Genomic DNA, 14,402 nt, shown 5'->3' with positions numbered 1-14,402 from the left:
GCTTTATGGTGAATGTGGAAAATAGATTTGACCTGTTGCTTCAGTTAGAAGCTGGTGAGCCTCAAGCAGTTACAGGTGTAGACAGGGCACAACAAACTTTCAGCAGCAAATTGAAAAGTAAGAATGTAGGGAAATCAGTAAAGAGAAAGAAAGTGTTGTTGTTAGGTAGTTCCCATGGAAGAGGTGTTGGCCAACTCTTGCAGGATGAACTAGGATCAGAATACCAGGTCACCAATTTTTTTAAACCTAGTGCTGGTCTGGAGCAGGTGACAGAGGATTTAGGATCACTTTGCAAAGATTTCACTAAGGAAGACACCGTGGTTATAGTGGGTGGGGCAGGTAACAGTATTGACAGAGATCCTGGGTACAGCATAGAGTGTGACCTGGCGAAGATTGCATCAGCATCGAGGCATACCAGTGTTGAGTTTGTATCTGTTCTTGGGCGCCATGACCGACCTCATTTGAACTCTTCTGTCAAGAGAGTTAATTTGGAGCTGGAACGGCTGCTCATGTCGGGTGCGGGGTCACACATTGGTGTGGTTCATGTTGATTCTGTCAGTAGGTGGGATTATACTAGGCATGGCCTTCACCTCAACAGGAAGGGGAAGGGTAAATTGGCTGGGGAAATAGCAGGAAAGTTAAAGGGGGGAGGCACTGTCATGAGTGGTAAAATACCAGTGGTTATAGGATTCAGAAAAGACCCTTTTTTAGGGTAGGGAGGACAGAAAGAAAACAAATTTTAAGAGAGGTTAGAACTGAGACAAACCTTCAGTTTGAGAAAGAAATCAAAAAACATAATTCCAGCTTATTACATCAACATAAACAGCCATTGGTTAAGAATTTTCAACTGTCAGCAGATATTTTAACTCCATCCAGTTTTAAGTCAGTCAATGTGAAATGTCAGCTATCTTTATTGCATCAAAATATTCGAGGACTGAGAAATAAAATTAATGAATTAACTATCTGCATAGATGAATTAGAGTCTTCAAACCCAGCTGACATAATCTGCCTCTCTGAACATCATGTGACCACTGGTATAGAACTTTTAAGTGTTACAGGGTTTAGGTTAGCATCTCACTATTGTAGATCAGAAATGGAGAAAGGAGGAGTTGCCACATTCGTCAGGAACTGTCATAAATTTAAGAACATAGACATTCATAAATTTTGCCTAGAACAGCATATGGAAGCATGTGCAACAGAATTAGATTTTCACAAAAAATCTTTCATAATATTAAGTGTATATCGAGCACCTGCAGGTAACTTTAATCTGTTTGTAAACCACCTTGAAGCTGTACTGGCCCATTTAACAACCAAAAACAAAGAAATAGTGGTTGCTGGTGATTTCAATGTAGATTTCCTTAAAGACTCTCCCAATAAGAACCTATTTGAGTTAGTAACACTATCATTCAACTTAGTTCCCACAGTAAAGTTCCCCACTAGGATAACCACTTGCTCACAAACAGCCATTGATAATATCTTTATAGAAAAGTCAAATGAACAAAATTATATTACAAAACCAATAGTCAATGGCCTCTCAGACCATGACATGCAGTTCCTTCTGTTAAATGTTAATACTGAACAGGATATAAAATCTGTTAAATCTGAGCTCAAGAGGGTAATCAGTAAGACAAAAATTGATTATTTTAGGACACTCCTCAGAGACATTCACTGGACTGATGTTTACAGTGCTCATGGCATGAATGAAAAATATAACATTTTTGCTAATAAAGTGCTTACCTTATTTGAACACTGCTTTCCCCCAAAACTTACCAAGGTTAGAGCAAAGTCTACAAAGAAGCCATGGATTACTCGAGGAATAGGGGTATCTTGTAAAACAAAAAGAAAACTGTATCTGTCAATCCGAAACATTTCCAATGTTGATGCTATAGCACATTATAAGAAATACTGCAAAATATTAAAGACTGTAATACGGATGTCAAAGCAAATATATTACAAGGAAAAGATAGTCATATCAGATAACAAAATAAAGACAATATGGGATATAGTGAAGGAGGAGACCGGTAGAACCAGACATGAAGAGGAACAAATAGCATTAAGAGTAAATGATGCATTGGTGACAGATGTGTATAGTGTTGCAGAACTTTTTAACAAACATTTTATAACTGTTACTGAAAAGATGGGGTTGTCAGGTTCGGTAGATGCTGCTATGGATTACCTTAGACCAGACATTTCAAGTAACTTCCATAATATGAATTTGACCCTCACTACCCCAACAGAAATAATGTCCATCATAAAATCTTTAAAATCAAAAACATCTAGTGGGTATGATGAAATATCAACAAAGTTAATTAAAGAATGTGATTCTGAGCTAAGTAACATATTAAGCTATCTGTGTAACCAGTCGTTTATCAGTGGAATATTTCCCGAATGGCTGAAATATGCTGAAGTTAAGCCACTGTTTAAGAAGGGAGATAAAGAAATAGCATCAAATTTCCGTCCAATTTCACTGTTGCCAGCATTCTCAAAAATTTTCGAAAAAGTAATGTACAGTCGTCTTTATAACCATCTTATCTCAAATAACATACTGTCAAAGTCACAGTTTGGATTTCTAAAAGGTTCTGATATTGAGAAGGCTATCTACACTTACAGTGAAAATGTACTTAATTCATTAGACAAAAAATTGCAGGCAACTGGTATATTTTGTGATCTGTCAAAGGCATTTGACTGTGTAAATCACAATATCCTTTTAAGTAAACTAGAATATTATAGTGTAACAGGAAATGCTGCAAAATGGTTCAAATCTTATATCTCTGGCAGGAAACAAAGGGTGTTATTAGGAAAGAGACATGTATCAAGCTATCAGGCATCATCCAACTGGGAACTAATTACATGTGGGGTCCCACAAGGTTCCATTTTGGGGCCCTTACTTTTTCTTGTGTATATCAATGACCTTTCATCAGTAACATTACCAGATGCCAAGTTTGTTTTGTTTGCTGATGATACAAACATTGCAATAAATAGCAAATCAAGTGTAGTCTTAGAAAGATCAGCCAATAAAATATTTGTAGACATTAATCACTGGTTCCTAGCCAATTCTTTGTCACTAAACTTTGAAAAAACACACTACATGCAGTTCAGAACTTGTAAGGGGTGTCCCAAGAGTATATGTCTAACATATGATGACAAGAAGATAGAAGAAGTGGACGGTGTTAAATTCTTGGGATTACAGCTTGATAATAAATTCAACTGGGAGGAGCACACCACAGAACTGCTGAAGCGTCTTAACAAATCTCTGTTTGCAATGCGAATTTTGTCAGACATAGGGGATATAAAAATGAAAAAGCTGGCATACTATGCTTACTTTCATTCCATAATGTCATATGGGATTATTTTCTGGGGCAATTCATCAAGCCAAGCTAAAGTTTTCCGGGCACAAAAACGTGCAGTAAGAATTATATGTGGTGTGAACTCAAGAACATCCTGCAGAAGCCTGTTTAGGGAACTAGGGATACTAACTACAGCTTCCCAATATATTTATTCCTTAATGAAATTTGTCATTAAAAATACATCACTTTTTCAAACCAACAGCTCAATTCATGGAATCAATACTAGAAATAAGAATAATCTTCACAAGGATTTAAAGTCACTTAGTCTTGTACAAAAAGGTATGCATTATTCAGGAACACACATTTTCAATAACTTGCCAGCAGCCATAAAAAGCCTAACAACCAATGAAATTCAGTTTAAGAGAAGCCTAAAGGATTTATTGGTGGCCAACTCCTTCTACTCCATTGATGAATTTCTGAGGAAAACCAACTGATTTGTATATAACTACAACATAACTTCTGCACAATTTCAGTGCAGTAATGTGTTCACTGAAAATTTGTGTGTGTGTGTGTGTGTGTGTAAGTATAATCTAACTTCTGCACCATTTCAGTGCAGTAATGTGTTCATTGTAAATAAGTATTACAGTAGTTGTATTACATGTTTCTTACCTTATAAATAAATATAAAACTTTTTTATTTTAAATTCAGTGCAATAGTATTTGTAAAATGACTCTTAGTGTTCATTAAAAAATGACGATCATTCCACTTGGGACCTGTGGAATGGTACATTAGCTTATTTGTTTTAGTTTAAATATTTGTCATGTATTGTTGTTTTTCTGACATGTTCCACATCCTGGAGGACCTCCTCACTACGGATCAATTGGAATGAAAGTAAATCTAATCTAATCTAATCTAAAAAAAAAAATCACTTACCTCACCAAAATATCTTCGTTATTCGAACTACTGCAATACAGCGAGCGCCGCTACTGCCAACTAAATAAAAGATTCAAACTACTGAAGGCACTAACTACTAATAGCCATAGTTAGCAAGTGAAAGACTTTGATAGAGAACAAACAATGTATTTACCTCAATAGTGTTCAAAAGTCATAATGTATGTAGCAGTTCATGACATCCAGTCTTACAAATTTCAACAACTCCGCCATCTCTCTCCCCACATCCACCACTGCTGGCGGCTCACCTCCAACTGCCCAACACTACAATGGCAGACAACAATGCAAATTAGCCACAGACTGCACACAGCACAGCCAGTGATTTTCATACAGAGCGCTACGTGGCGTTACCAATATAAAAACCTAAACAGCCTATTTACATAGCCCCCATGCTCCCCACAAAAAAATTTACAAATTGTTTTGGGCAGTGACCAATACTGATTTGAAAAAATTTTTCATAATTACAATAACAAAGAAATCAAATGCACACACTTATCGATACAATGTTGGTCAAAAGCTAAAATTTTCTCACAGTCCATAAAGACAGTCCTGATCGTTCATCACAGTAAAATTGCAGTGTTTTTCTCAAAGTCTGAGCAGTAAAAGAAAATGCACACGGAAGTAGTGGATTTCCACGCAGTCTTGAAGAAGTAGTGTTGTCCTTCCAACGGAAAGACAGTGCTGACTCTTGACCTGCAGACAGGTAATGGTCCACAACAGAGCAAACCCACCACAGAGTCAGTCGAAATTTTGAAGAATATTGGTAGGTAGGTCGTCACAGAGCAGACCCACTGTAGTCCTGGTAGAGATTACGGTATTGGTGGGCCACCAGAGGTGTAGACCCACTGTAGTCCTTGTAGAAATAATGGTATTGATGAATCATCAAAGGTGTAGACCCACTGTAGTCCTTGTAGAGATGGCCAGCAGTCATCTGCTGCGACTGTGGAGGTGCACAATCACCATCGAAGAGTCTTGCGGACAATATGGCAAGTCCATAACTACCACTTGTGCACTCACAAAGTTTTTGGAATTGTCCTTCGAATCAGCAATGCTGTTATCCAGTCCCTTGCTGAATTATTAACACACGTGTAAACACTAACAGTCCCTACTTCTCACATATTGTCCATATACTATGACCAACAGAAACGTGTGCAGTGAAATGGAACGTACAAGTTAATAGTATGATGAACTGGTGTCAATTACAATTTTATAACATAAGAATGCAATTACAAAGGTACAAAATACATCATTAAAGAACATAACAATACAGATAACATTTGTAGTACAGGCTTTACAAAAGAATCGAAATAACATATACGTCAGTGTTACAGGAATTATGACATGAGTACATACATAAAAGATCAGAATAACTTTCGAAACATCAACTTCACACATGAGCATTAAAACAAAACAGAATAAATAATGTCTAAACATCTTTACAAAGTAAATAACATATTATTAGAAAAATTCTATAACATAACTCTTATTAGCTAAACACATAAAGACAGGAAAATCACAAATATACAAGAGTACACAAACACATAGGGGGATAACACAATGGAAAGGACAGGGTTCGTTTTCAGTGTAACATTTGGTACTGCAGTCCAACCCAAAACTTCATTCCATATATCGTCCCTCTTATTTCAACATTTGCTCCAGCCAAAAAAAAAAAAAAATCCTATCCAAGCATGCTTTCTGTATTCTGTTCACATCCTCTTTCAAAAATAGTTTTTCTCCACTGTGCACTACTTTTTTGGCCAAACCATTTTCTTATAGCTTCTCAATGCATTTCTTCCGATTCATCATAGTTAGTTTCTTATATAGTCTACCCCCTCTTAAGCTAACTTAAGCTCAGATATATATACCAAGGGACGAGGCAATGCAGCAGCACATACCAAATTAACACAAACAGCAAGGACAAAAAAATACAAATTGGCAAAGTAAGCAACAATATTACAACTAATATAAGGCAATGAGCAGCAAACAAGAAAAATAAATCAGTAGTAAACTGGCTTAGCAGAGTAACACAAAGTCAAATTCAGTAACACTATGCCTGGCAAACAGCAGCAGCAAATGAAATAACTTATATCTAAACATGACATAGCTCAAGCAGAAAAAATATTACATTAAAGACAACAATGCAAACAAGAGAAATGTATATTCACATCTTAATGTCTATGTAATTAGAGTGGTGCACCACAAGAAGTTATTCTACCAAAAAAAATTACCAAGTAGTTGAAAAGAAAATTCCGTATGCAATTCCTGTGAAGGGAAATGTCTTTTTATGCTCCTTCGTTTTTTTTTTTTTAATAGATCATAAAATTATTTACTGGATCTGTAGGCATAAAATATTTATATTAGTACATCTATTAAATTTTATTTTAACCAATGCTGCAGTGCAGCTAGAAACTAGATATTAAACAAAATGAGTAAATAAATACATAAAGCAAGCCATATGGCATTTCTCTCAACTAGCAAGACAATAGCCATGAAATGTTTCTCATTGTTTCATTAGGCATTTTAGTAAATATCATAAATTAAGAGCTCCACAGTATAATCATATGTTTTCAAGTTTGAGCGTGTCGTATTTGCGATGCTTTCTACAAAGGAATGTCAATAGCGAGGATAATGGCCTCCCTTTTTTTTCTACCTATGCCTCTGAAAAGGCACACACTAATTGGCTTTTTCTCCAGGCGTCTGACACAGCTGGGTGCCCACGACGCATTACGTGCAGGTGGTCACTTAACTTTCTTACTGAAATATTTACGACACCAGTTTGCATTACAGTGACAGTCCCATAAAAAAAAAATTCACAGGTCGAGAATTTGCGTTTCAAATGTGTAGAAACAAAATCCTATGAATATAACAGTGTTCAAAAAGTTTTCGTCGGCATTGTGATACATTCACGCATTTACACACATTTAATAACTCTTAAAGTACGATTCTTGGTTTCCAACATCCTTTTCCACAAATCAGAGCCCCTAACCACTACTCATTATTCATATATGTATTCGTCGACACTTATTCAATATTTCATCATAATAAATACATAGCATAAACAAATTCCTCATATACGGTAGCATCATCTTATTAAGCATAAACATACCTCAACAGCATAATACACATCGCCGTCGTAAAAATAACATCATAACACCTCAGTCAAATCTCAAAAACGTCGTAGCTTTCTGCAATAACGTCAAAACCTAAAAAAAATTCTCTGCTCATTTCAATAGTGTCATCTACCTCAAACGTACTTTAAAGATCACGCTCTCTTACCAAATACGTCATTCAAAGCTCTCATATTATCACAATGGTTCCAAAAAAAAAATATGAGCAGTTCACAAAGTACAGACAAAATACAATTTCATAAGTGTGAAGTTACCCAACTGTGTTATTGCGTAAACATGTGTCACTGATGTAGTAAAAAAAAATTGTTTCTCTGTTAAATAATCAGATAGCTGTGTAATTCTGTGTTAGAGAAATATGGTACCGATGTGTAAAGTTGTATAAGCAAATACCGTATTAGCTAGGGCTCCTTGTGTTTGCCACGCACATGGTACACAAAGTAAGCATGTACCCCCCTGAGGAAATGCAAACTAGCCACAGACTGCACACAGCACAGCCAGTGATTTTCATACAGAGCGCTACGTGGCGTTACCAATATAAAAACCTAAACAGCCTACTTACAGTAGTAATCGAAGACTTGCTGATAGCTGCGAACCATCTGCATCCCTTCATGCTTGATGTCTTACCCTACGTCAGTGTCATCTTTCAACAGTATAATTGGCCATGTCTCGGAGCCAGAGGAGTGCTACAGTGGTTTGAGAAACATGGTAAATTCACGTTGATGTCTCGGCGACCAAAGTCATCTGGGTCGCTATAAGGCGCCATCACACCCGTTATTTACGTGAATTACATAACCTATGCGTAGACACCTAATGCGACATACCTCCACAAACTCACCAACAAGCTTTCAGGTTCGTTACATGCAGGGTCAGTGATGTATTTCTTTCCAAAGATGGACAAACAAGCTATTAAGCAGGTAGCCATAATGTTTTGGCTCATAGTACATAAAAGACACAAACGCCAGTTTATCCAGACGGGTATTCTATCGTTCTGAATATTACCACTCGAAACTGAAATACAATCACGGCTACTCTCGTAGCAGTGGAATATTTATGATAGTGGCAGGAAAGTGCGACCATAACAGTACACAACTTAATCGTTCGTACAGGGCTACTCATTGAAGCAATATCGAAATAAAGTAAGGTGTAGTAAGGTAAAATACTTTTGAACGGTATATAGCGTTAGCATGAGTATTCAAAGTATTAATAGTAATTCTCGATATAATAATTGCAAGGTAGTGGTGATATAATAAGACATTCTACAATAATATTGTAGTAAAAGTAGTCGTCGTTACGGGCGCAGAAAAAATCCACAGTCCTTTTTCTGTGACAAGTAAGGACACCTTCTAGAAACAGAAAAACCATAGAAATTAACAAAATATTGGAATGGAACGCATGAGTAAAAAATGAGCACAGCTTTTCCCATGGGACTGCTCTCGAAAAACCACGCGGCTGATATTTTGGCCTAATGTGGTTCATCCTTAGATACTGCTTCATCTCGAACTGCCTCGATGTCCCTTTCTTCACAAGCTCACACTACCTGCGAAACGTTGAGCACGAATGAGATGTAAAACGTGAAAAGAAAAAAAAAAGAGAGATTCGTTTCCGACTTGGTAAAAAGAAAAGCGATTGTGACAGAACTGTCGCAGGGGCTAATAAATAGGCATTGCATTAGGGACGTGCAGAGGTCAGATCCAGCGCTGTCATGATACTTTGAGTTTTCCATCGTTCTCGTAAGTTTATCTATAACCATCATTTTCTGTTATATCATAGCTTTCCCGCTAAGACGTCTGTAAGTGCTTCACAGAAGAAAGAGGCCACAAGGCTGTTATATCTATGGCTACAAGTATTAAGAGCAAAGTTAAGAAGGAACTTTTAATAGCCAAGATCACATTCAATACTATTCCTTCTTCATACTGGTTTCAACAATTAAGACTGTCTTCTTCTGATCTTAAAAAAAAGAAAGCCTTGTTGTTACACGTCCTGTTCCATTATGACTGTACCACACATGCAGTGTTGCCATTATAGTGGATAGTATGTAGCACATACTACACGGGTTAGTTAAAAATAAAAACAGTTTTGTCTTAAGTAATAAACCTGTTGTTATTTTTAACAAACCTGCATGGAATGTGCTACATACTATCCACTACAGTGTCAACATAGCATGTGTGATGTAGTCATAATGGAACAGGAAGTATAATAATAAGTTTTTTTGAAGATCAGAAGACGGTCTTAACTGTTGAAACCGGTCATCAAGAATAAATAGTATTCAGTGCGATCTTGGCTATTAAATGTTTCTTGAACGTTAAGAAAGTTAGGAAAATAGTTTCGCTTAACTGGTGTGATAGGAAGCAGATTGCAGACTATGTGAGCAGTCAACATAAAAACATTCATAGCTGAGAACGAATTCAAAAGCATTTCACATTACATGTTAGACCTGCCGAACAACTTTGTGGAGGATGGTGAAGACCAGCCATGGTTCAATAACTGTGTTACGAAGTTGATGCTGAAGTAAAGTATCTCATCACAGAACTGAACGAAGTAGGTTTGTTGACCAACACGAGCTAAACAAAGCAGGAATGAGCGTAAGTAGAACAATGCAAGAAGCATTCAGTGAATTACATATCAAAATTTTGCCGGCCGCTATGACGAGTAAGTCCGATACGTAAAATCAAGTATTTCATCATTTAGTGAACATATGTGCATCGAAATGGAAAATGTAGAGAGATGGCCGAAATACCCAATTCGGTTTTCCGAACTCGTTTCACTTGTGAAATTCGTAATGCGGATCTCCATTCATCGCACGAACGCCGAAATGACAGATGACTTAAGTGACCGTTGAACAGAAAATAAATTCGTTCAACCGAGAACATGCTACCGATCCTGATGATATAACTGTACGATTCTGTTCTGGTGTAACCACAAGCGCCGGAACAAAGAGGAAGAACGCAAGACCAGAGAAGGCGGCGAGGAAACGTCAGCTAGTAGGCCCCTTGCAATGACCGCGCCGCGCCAGGAGCGACCTCTGCAACAAATGAATATTAACGCCGCTCCTGCCAGCCTGGGCCGGACATAGTGCCGAGTATTCGGACATCAGTAGAAAGCAGTAACACGACCTAGTAGAGAGTGCTACGATTTTCAGATTGTAGTGATCCATATCCATTGCTTGTTTGAACATTGTGTATAGCCAGGACTCGGATTTATGTTGCATGTCGCCGATCGTTTGCGACACCTTTGTACATTCAAGTTAAGTATTGTAGATCTGATTTATAAAATAAAAGTACTGACGTTATTTGCTTGAATTGTTGTACAGCATTCCGAGAACGCAGCTTCCCTTAGGCACTCTCTATACATGACGAGTTGGCAAGATCCTACAGATTCTATACAGATTATACGAAGTAATTTGCTCTCCTTCTTGCATCAGTTTATCGTAGGACGCTGGAACAATAAAGGTTTGGATCGATTGGGGAAAGGCACACGTCATTTCCGTTTACCAAGAGGGTCATCGTACAGATGCACATCAGTCTGTTGTAGAATTATGGAACCCGCCTTATGCACGCATGTTATGACATTTTTGGAGAAGTATATTCTTCTCTATAACGAACTTGTGAAACTCGACTCGCTCTGTTCGTTCTTAATTTATAAAGAGCCACAGATGCTACTAGTTGATGCCGTGTTCCTTCAGTTCAGAAGGCATTCGATATGTCCACACTGCAGGTTAGTGAAAAAATATGAGCTTACCTTGTATAGTATCAGATTTGTAGCTGAATTCAGGATATCCTAGCCGACAGAACTCAACATTTCTTAATGACGTGAAATATTAGGGCATAAACGTTCGTGAGTAGTCCAAGGCAGTGTTTTAAGGCTGTTACTGATCTCGACATGTGTAACTTATATGGGGATAACGTTAGAAGTTCCGTGTGGCTCCTCTAACGGATGTTACTGTTGTAGACATAAAAGTTGGGAAGAAAAGTAGCGAAATCCAGGAAGAGCTGTAGAGGACCGACTGTATGTGCAGGGGCTGATAATTGACCCATAATATACACACATCAAAAAAAGTTTTGCATCACCCCAGTTTCCGGAACTCCTGAAGATAGAAGTTGACTGTGGATATTGCATCACAGACCCAGTCACTTTGACAGTTCAGGGATGTCACTAAACCCGCCCAAAGATGTAAACCACCACACATGAGCAGCGCCTATTAGACAGAGGGGGTCCGACAGCTGATCAATTCAAGTCATTCCACCAGGAGGTCGTGTTACGATTGAAACTGTGCGCAATTAGGCTGCACGATGCGCAACTTCACTCCCGACGTCCACGGCGAGGTCCACCTTTGCAACCACGACACCATGCAGCGCGGTACAGCTGGGCCCAACAAATGCCAAATGGACCGCCCAGGATTAGCGACACATTCTCTTCACCGATGAGTGTCGCGTATACCTTCAGCCAGACAATCGTCGGAGACATGTTTGGAGGCAACCCGGTCAGGCTGAACGCCTTAGACACACTGTCCAGCGAGTGCAGCAAGGTGGAGGTTCCCTGCTGTTTTGGGTTGGCATTATGTGGGGCCGATGTACGCCGCTGGTGGTCATGGAAGGCGCCGTAAGGCTACGGCCACACGAGCGTTTTTTTCACGCGCGTTTCTGCCGGCGTTCACGTCGACATTATAGACCACTGCGTGATGAATGGGGCTGGCCACACGAGGCGTTTTCGCACGCCGCGGGCCCGTAAACTTCGGCGTTCACGCTGAGCGAACGCTCTCGGGTGCATTCGTTCTGCGTGTTTTTCACGCTGGGCGCTGGCCACATGGGCGGGAGACACGCTGCGGCAGAGTCCGGGAACCTCAGCCCTTTCCTCCGACGCTTACTGACAATTACCGAACTGAAATCGTAGCGATGCCAACATATGCAACAATGCGTGGAGCGGTATTATTTCAATAGGTATTTCATAATAAAGAACATATGCAGTCTAACAATGCGTGATACGATATTATAAAAAGTAGGTATTTCATAATGAAATAGCCACACATGTCTTATTTTTGGTTTTATAACATGTCAAATGTATGATAAATGTACGTGGTTTGAAAGTCAAAGTACGAGATTTTAGTTGTTTATGTACGAGGAAAAAAGTTCTATGGTTGGCAACCCTGCTCGGCAGCTCGCTGTTCAGTTTACGGACAGACTTTGCCGTCCTCGCTTCGTTGTCATTGTAGCAGTCTTGTATTTTATAAAGTGCCAGAATGGAGCGTCTGGACAGTGAAATCATTATTATGGAAGTGCAGAAACATCCATGGCTGTACAATACAAGGGATCCGGAATACAAAATTAGGGAAAGAAAAAGAGAATCGTGGCGAGCAGTTACAGCGGCCGTTCTGGGAGAAAAATGGGATGGAATGGATAACAAGCAAAAATCAGATCTAGGTAATTACAGACAGTAAATATTTTATTAATTGCTATAAACAGTGTACAATGAAATTTATACATGAATAAAATGTTAACAAGCCAATACAAAAATTAGTCTTCATCCGAAGAAGTTTGCATAATGATCTTGCCATGGTACAGATCTTTGAGGGGAACAGAAGTAATCAGCAAAAATGATCTCTGATACTTTTGCCACTGACCATTCCTTTTGTCCCATGTGCCGGAATACTTTCCATTGTGCAAGTCAGTGTGTCTTCAAAATTGTAACCATCACGTTGTCTCACAAAATTGTGAAGTACACAACGTGCTTGAACAATCGTATCCGCCACATCCACGTTGACATCGATTGGACGATGGAAAATTCTCCATTTATTGGATTAAATGCCAAATGCACATTCCACATAACGTCGTGCTCGTGACAGTCTGTAGTTAAACACTTTTTGTTTATTCGTGAGGTTTTTTGCGGGATATGGTCTCATTAAATGATCACTCATCGCAAAAGCCTCATCAGCCACAAACACATAAGGAATTTTCAGTCCACAGGGATCATTCGGAAGTGGCGCAGCTTCTGGCAAATTCAAGGCTTGTTGGTAAAGTTTTTTACCCAATTCAGTTGCTTTGAATATATTGGAGTCTCCTTGATGACCAAATGCCCCTACATCTATGAATCTGAAACAATATTTGCTGTCTACTATGGCCATCAATACAATAGAAAAATACCTTTGGTAGTTATAAAATTCGCTGCCTGATGTCCATGGTTTAACGATTCTAACGTGTTTTCCATCTATGGATCCCACTCAATGAGGAAAGTCTGCTGTCTTCTCATACTGGTCGCTGATATTCTTCCACTCTTCTGTAGTCGGGGGTTTCATATACTCCACTTTCAGCATCTCCCATATGGAAGTGCAAGTATCTCTAATAATATCAGCAATTGTGGATCGCCCGAGAATATAAACTCAACATGCAGAGAACGCATCGAATTTCCAGTCCCCAGATGCCTGTAAAATTTGATTTGATCAGTTAGAAATGGTTGGGGAAAGCCAATGGATTTTCTCTTTATTTATGTTTCAGGAAATGGTTCTCACTGCCAAACGTATTTTTGTGTGCTATGCTACTTTATCGTGATTTTTTCCATGTGTAAGGTGCTCCGTTGTCCTGTTGTCTTCATTGTAATATATAAAACCAAGAGGAATATTGAAATAATTGTCTGTCTTTATATATAGTTAATGGTGAAAGTTTGCAAAAACGTCGATCAATAGTTAAAGACTGCACATGGATTTATACATTATACTAAAGACAAGACAAGACAAGCCTGCAGTACCGGATAGCACGCAGAAATTCACTTGAAAATGGGAACCATTTCATAAAACACGTTGTGGAAAATCTTAATGGAAAAAATCGTTCTTGGTAGTAGGAAAAATTGTTTCATACACAAACCTGTTAAATGATTTCATTTTGAGTAGGAGAAATTAAATGAGCTCCAGGTAATTACGTAATCTACAATACTTTTATTCGTTATCTTTTAGGGATAGAAGTTCAGAAACGGCGGAAAAGTATGAGAGATTCCTATACAAAATATATGAAAAGCAAAGGAAGAAGTCGTGATGCTGCTACGTCCA

The 14,402-nt window shown here is 38.5% G+C and overlaps 1 protein-coding gene across 1 annotated transcript in view; it reads left to right on the top strand.

The window, feature by feature from the left end:
• The window catches only part of LOC124783406 (ankyrin repeat domain-containing protein 29-like), a 610,650-nt gene that overhangs the window by 538,657 nt on the left and 57,591 nt on the right, over positions 1-14,402 (top strand). The window lies entirely within an intron of this gene.

The sequence above is a fragment of the Schistocerca piceifrons genome, chromosome 1 (assembly GCF_021461385.2).
Source record: "Schistocerca piceifrons isolate TAMUIC-IGC-003096 chromosome 1, iqSchPice1.1, whole genome shotgun sequence".
In the NCBI taxonomy this organism is placed as follows: Eukaryota; Metazoa; Arthropoda; class Insecta; order Orthoptera; family Acrididae; genus Schistocerca; species Schistocerca piceifrons.
This window is presented reverse-complemented; position numbering and strand designations above follow the sequence as displayed.